Below are 6,487 nucleotides of genomic sequence, written 5' to 3'. Positions count from 1 at the left end.
TGAGTCACGCAGACGTCTTCCTCCTGTGCTGGTTCTTGTCAGGTCACAGCTCAGTCCACAGAAAAATAAAAATAGCTGATACACCTCTGACCACCAGTAGACAACAGTGAGCCTTGAAGAGATTGTTAAAGTGACCCAAGATGTTGCTGGAGCTCCTTCTGCTCCTTCAGCCAATAGCTGCTGAGAGACCAGCCCCTGCTCTTTCAGCCAATAGCTGAAAGGTGAGGGCCAATAGCAGCTATTGGCTGAAAGAGCAGGGGCTGGTCTCTCAGTAGCTATTGGCTGAAGGAGCAGAAGGCGCTCCTGCACGTCAAGAGAAATTAGATACTGTAAAATCATTGTGCTACTCTCTTGTTTCAAAGAAAAGGTATCATTCTGTTTTGTGTGTACATGGACTGCATTTGTGCACGCGTGCCTGGGAGCACATGAGCAAGTAGACACCTGCATGTGGAGGCTGGGGCTGCCTTCAGGTGACCTCAGTCACTTCACGGAACCTGGAGCAGTTTCGGTTAGACCGTTGTTCAATTCCAGACCCTCCTGCCTCCACCTCCCCAGCACCGGAATTGTAGGTGTCTAGCCCTCTCACCTGGGTTTTTATGCGAATGCTGAGAATTGAACTCCAGGAAAGCGTCATGACCGGAAAGGCCAGGAGCCTGTGGATAATCGGTTTCTCCATCATTGCCTCTCTGTCTCTGTTGATGGACACAGGCAGTTCACGGAAATTCAGCAGGACCCACCCAGCCTCACCTCGGTAGTTCTTAGCCTTGGCGTCACACTAGAATCACATCTTAGCTTTAGGGGAAGGGAAAGGGCACCCACGACCCACCCTGGGCCAGTCAGACTCAGAATATTTGGGGCAGACATGGGCACCTTTAAATGCGCATTCCTGATGATGGACAGCCATGGAGCAGACAGACCCAGACATGGGCACCTTTAAACATGCACTCCTGGTGATGGACGGCCATGGAGTGGAAACAAGCATCTCACACTTAGGTGTGCATCAACACCACACAGTGGACTTGTTAGGTAGACGAACCTCTGTTGGCCAGGGGACGTGGCCTGGTAGCTCTTAAGAATCCTCAAGCTCCAGGCTGATGCTCATAGCCCCACCACCTCTGTAGGGAAGCGTTTCTGTACTGCTCCTACAGATGCGTCATGGCCTGGCTCCTCGTCCCCTGCAGGTTTCTTTCTTCTTTTTTCTTCTAATTTTTTTTTAAAAAAAATATTTATTTATTTTACGTCCTGACAGCAGTTTCCCCTTCTTCCTCTCCTCTAAGTACCCCCTTCTTTGCCTTCCTCCAATCCTCTTCTCCTCCATTTCTATTCAAAAAAAGGACAGGCCTCCCATGGGACTCAACATAGCATGGCATATCAAGTCGCAGTAAGACTAAACACCTGCCCTTGTGTCAAGGCTCTGCAAGGCAACCCAATATGAGGGATGAGGTCCCAAAAGGCAGCAAAAGAGTCAAAGATGGCCCCTGTTCCCACTGTTAGGAGCCCCACAAGCAGATCAAGCTATACAATTGTCACGTGTATGCAAAGGGCCTGGGTCAGTAGCCTGCAGGTTCCCTGGTTGTTGGCTCAGTCTCTGTGAACTCCGATGAGGCCGGGATAGTTGATGATATGGATTTTCTTGTGATTCCTATAATCCTTTCTCCCTCTTTTCCACAGGATTCCCTGAGCTCAGTTTGCTTGTGGGTCTCTGCATGTTCCCATCGATTACTAGATGAAGGCTCTCTGATGACAGGCTAGGCACCCATCTATGAGTACAGCAGAATATCGTTAGACATCATTACATTGACATTTTCCTCTCCAGTCATGTTTGGCTCTACCCTAGGTCTCTGGGCCATCCAGCCTCTGTGTCGTTTCCTGGTGCTCCAGGCTGTATCAGAGGTGGGCTCACTCTTGTGGTGTGGGTCTCAGGCTGGGCCAGTCATTGGATGGCCACTCCTACAATCTCTGGGCCACCCTTACCCCAGCACATCCCATAGGTAGGACAGACTATAGGTCGAAGGTCGTGTGGCTGGGTTGGTGTCTCAATCCCTCCACCAGGAGTCTTGCCTGGTCACAGGAGATGTCAAGTTCAGGCTGCATGTCCCCTATTGCTTGGAGTGTTAGCTGTGGTCGTCTTGTAGATTCCTAGGAATTTTCATTGTACCAGGTTTCTACCTCACCCCCCAAAATGCACCCCCTTTCCACTCATCTCTTTCAGTACTGTCCCCCTCCATCCCTCCCCTACCTGGTCCCTCGTGTTCCCATCCCCAACCACCCCCAGTCCACCCAGGTTTCTATGGTTACAGCTTGAGTTCTCCAGTTCCTCCCTCAGCACACCCTCCACCCTCCGGTGTGACTCTCTATGGTTGCTGTTTTTCTCTTGGATCCTTTTGGATCCTGCTCCAGCACCATGGTGCCGTCAAACACCATTGCCAGAGCTTCTGCCTAGGATGCATGCTCCCCCCACCCCAGCCACTATGCTTTTCCTCGCCACGCTGAAACGAACTGGGTAGGGTCCCTACGCCCTGCCCTCCACTGCCAAGCTGAACCGACTGGGGTCCCTGACTGGCACAATGCCATCACACTACTACATCTTAAGGCAGAATCATTAGGAAAACATACAGGACTTTTTGGAGCTCCTAAGTGGTGTCGTTTTCCGGCTTTATGATTAAAATCCAGCTTTGTCCCCTCTCTTGGACCTCAGTCCTCTGACTCATGGAGTAAAGGGATTGGACTACATCGTTGCTAAGTTCCCTTCCTCCTCTACAAAATAACTTGTAATCTTAAATAATGAGCAATTGGCTCACTTTACTGGTTCAATTTCATTTGCCTCAGTGGAATAAATGTATTAATTGTATTAATGCTGGAGAAGTGAAAACCATAGCAATGAAAATTAGGAGCTTATTAAGCATAGAAAATTATAATTTTTAAGTGCCTGGGCTCATCTCTACGGTAAGGAAAGCAGTTCCAGCTGAGGCTGATGAGTCAGGTCCCTCCTTCTGTTCTGTCTGTGATTCCCCTGAGAACTATGGTCACATCTCAGCCTCCTGACAAACACTGCGTATGAAGACAGCCAAGGGCTACAAGTCTGGGTGCAGAGAGATCTCTTTTTCATACGTGGTTCCTACCTTCAGGGAAGGAACTTGCCAAAAAATCTACCCAAAGGCTGCCTGGCTGGTGAAGCTAAAGGGGACCTCAGATGACATCATTTTAACTTTTGATTGCTTTGCTGCAATAGGTGAAAAACACCATTATGACTGAGCAGGAGAAGGAGCCCCACACCCCAGCCTGGGGCGGCCTGCCACGGGTGCTGAGGAGAAAAACACACGTTCTCAGAACACGTTATTTCCAGACTAGCACACCTGAGTAGTTCAAGCCTTTTGGAAAGACTTCAACCCAGGTGTCATTTATCAGCCACCTGCACCCATGTGCTGGCCGTCGTTGTCAGCTAGCTCCGCCATGCTTCCTCAGGGAAAGCGGAGAGTCACTCTGTCCCCTGAACACACCTTGATTGGCCGTGGGAGTCTGTATCTGGCTCCAGTTGTTAGCAAAGCACCTTCCTTGTCTCAGCATGACTTTTGTGGCCCCTGGAGTTGCTAACCTCCATGACTGACACCTGGAGAATATGTGAAAGCGTGGGTATATCAGAGCCCAGGCTCTGGCAGTCCTGTCATATCCATGAAAAGAACACCTCCCAAAGTCCCAGGCAAGTGGGATGTGGGGCAATCCCACGCTGGTCCTCACAAACCTGTTTCAGCCAGCTTGTGCGCACAGGAACAAATCCTGCAGGGATCTACAGAGCCAGCCTGTGGGGACTCACAGATGTGCAAGTTCAACAACGAATGATGCTCCCATTCGGGCCCTGAGAAGTTGGATGGTTAGGAGCACAGATGTCAGAATATAGAGAAGACTGAAGGATTGGGCATGCTCAACAAGGGAAGAGCCAGGGCTGGCTATGTGCTGGTTTTACATACATCAAGGGAAAAGAGCCAGATTCAGGAAGACAAGTATCACATGTTCCAACTCAAATGAGGAATCTAGGCTTAAATATGTACTATAAAGGTAGCTGTGTGACTATAGTGGATGAGAGGGAACAGGAAGAGAGGGAGGGAAATGACAGAGAAGATGACAGCATAGTCTATGAAAATGCCCTGACCAAAACCATCATTCTGTAGAGCATACCAGACACGGTGGTTTTTACTATTGTGTGTACACATCTTCAGCAGACTCTGCACCTCTGCCCTCATTCCAGTCTCTTTTGAAAAGAGATGCTCTTAGTTAGCAGGTAAGAGATGGGGTGGGTGTGGTGTAGATAGAGATGGGGTGTAGTGTAGATAGAGATGGGGTGTAGTGTAGATAGAGATGGGGTGTAGTGTAGATAGAGATGGGGTGTAGTGTAGATAGAAATGGGGTATAGTGTAGATAGAGATGGGGTGTAGTGTAGATAGAGATGGGGTGTAGTGTAGATAGAGATGGGGTGGGTGTAGTGTAGATAGAGATGGGGTGTAGTGTAGATAGAGATGGGGTGTAGTGTAGATAGAGATGGGGTGGGTGTAGATAGAGATGGGGTGTAGTGTAGATAGAGATGGGGTGTAGTGTAGATAGAGATGGGGTGGGTGTGGTGTAGATAGAGATGGGGTGTAGTGTAGATAGAGATGGGGTGGGTGTGGTGTAGATAGAGATGGGGTGTAGTGTAGATAGAGATGGGGTGGGTGTGGTGTAGATAGAGATGGGGTGGGTGTAGTGTAGATAGAGATGGGGTGGGTGTAGTGTAGATAGAGATGGGGTGGGTGTAGTGTAGATAGAGATGGGGTGGGTGTAGTGTAGATAGAGATGGGGTGGGTGTAGTGTAGATAGAGATGGGGTGGGTGTAGTGTAGAGAGATGGGGTGTAGTGTAGATAGAGATGGGGTGGGTGTAGTGTAGATAGAGAGATGGGGTGTAGTGTAGATAGAGATGGGGTGTAGTGTAGATAGAGATGGGGTGGGTGTAGATAGAGATGGGGTGTAGTGTAGATAGAGATGGGGTGTAGTGTAGATAGAGATGGGGTGTAGTGTAGATAGAGATGGGGTGTAGTGTAGATAGAGATGGGGTGGGTGTAGTCTAGATAGAATATTGTTTATGGTGTAGTATAGTTAGGTTGCCCATCTGAAATTGCTCCTCACTTCCCGATTCATTCTTTGCCCAATAGATCATTGTTTTCTTAGGCATTTATCTTTCAAATCTTAAAATCAGCTTGGCTTGAAGCACATAACTTTAATTTCAGCACTCAGGAGCATAACCAAATGTGAGTTCAAGGCCAATTTATTTTATAGAATGAGTTCCAGGACAACCAGGACTATGTAGTAAGACTCTATCTCAAAAACAAAAACAAACAACCAAAACCCTCTAAATCTTCTGATATTGAACACTGAGGACCTTATACTTGAAGAAATAAGGCAATCAAAAAAAAGCAAATACTGGGCCAGAGAGATGTTATAAGAGTCAGTTATCACACTTTCTGTCAAGCCTAAAACCCTGAGTTCAAAATTCAATCCATAAGACGTACATAGTGAAAGATATAAGTAACTCCTGCACACACTCTTACTCGTGTGTGTACTCACACTATAATAAATAAATAAAATGGTGAAGTCACTTTTAGAAGGGGCGTACTGCCTCGTGCTACCTGAGATATAAAGTGTAGTCAGGTTCACAGAGAGTGAAAGGGTGGTTGCCTGGTGCTGTGGGGTGTACACAGAATGAGAAGTCATTGTCTAATGGTTTCAGAGTTTCTGTTTTACAAGATTAAGGAAATCTGTAGTTGGAAACTGGTGTTGGTTACATTACAATGTATTTGACACCACTGACCTGTCCATTTAACAACTGATACGATAAATTTTGTTATGTCTTGCTACAAATATTTTCTTCCCACTGGTCTCTCTGGGTAGGGTTTTCTCCCCAAACCTCTTCCTGAAGCCACTTATAAAATAACCACTCTGAGACTTAATATTAATTGCATACTCTTTGGCCTATTAGCTCAGTCTTCTTATTAGCTAATTCTAACATCTTACATTAATCCATTTCTATTATTTTATATTTTACCATGAGGTTCATGTTTTGTTGGCCAGCTGCATGGGATCTGCCTGACTCTGCCTGCTTTCCTCCTCTGTCTCTGCTTAGGTTTCCTGCCTTGCTACAGTCTGCCCTGTCACAGGCCAAAGCAGTTTCCTTATAACCAGGGGTAATAAAACATATTCATACCTTACAGGGGAATCCCACATCATCTCCCCTTTTTTGTCTAAATAAAAAGGAAGCTTTTAACTTCAACACAATAAAATTACATATAACAAAACAGGTATCAAGCAAGAATTACAATTACAATATTTATTTGTAAGTCTAAAGTTTTATATCTAATTTATCTTTTATCACAAGTAAAGAAAACAATAACTATAGCTATCTATAATTATCCATCAAAGACAGTCTACATTGCTACAATGAAAATTTAAGAAATAAAA

Source organism: Chionomys nivalis, chromosome 4 (genome assembly GCF_950005125.1).
Source record: "Chionomys nivalis chromosome 4, mChiNiv1.1, whole genome shotgun sequence".
NCBI classification, from domain to species: Eukaryota; Metazoa; Chordata; class Mammalia; order Rodentia; family Cricetidae; genus Chionomys; species Chionomys nivalis.
Note: the sequence above shows the minus strand (reverse complement) of the source record.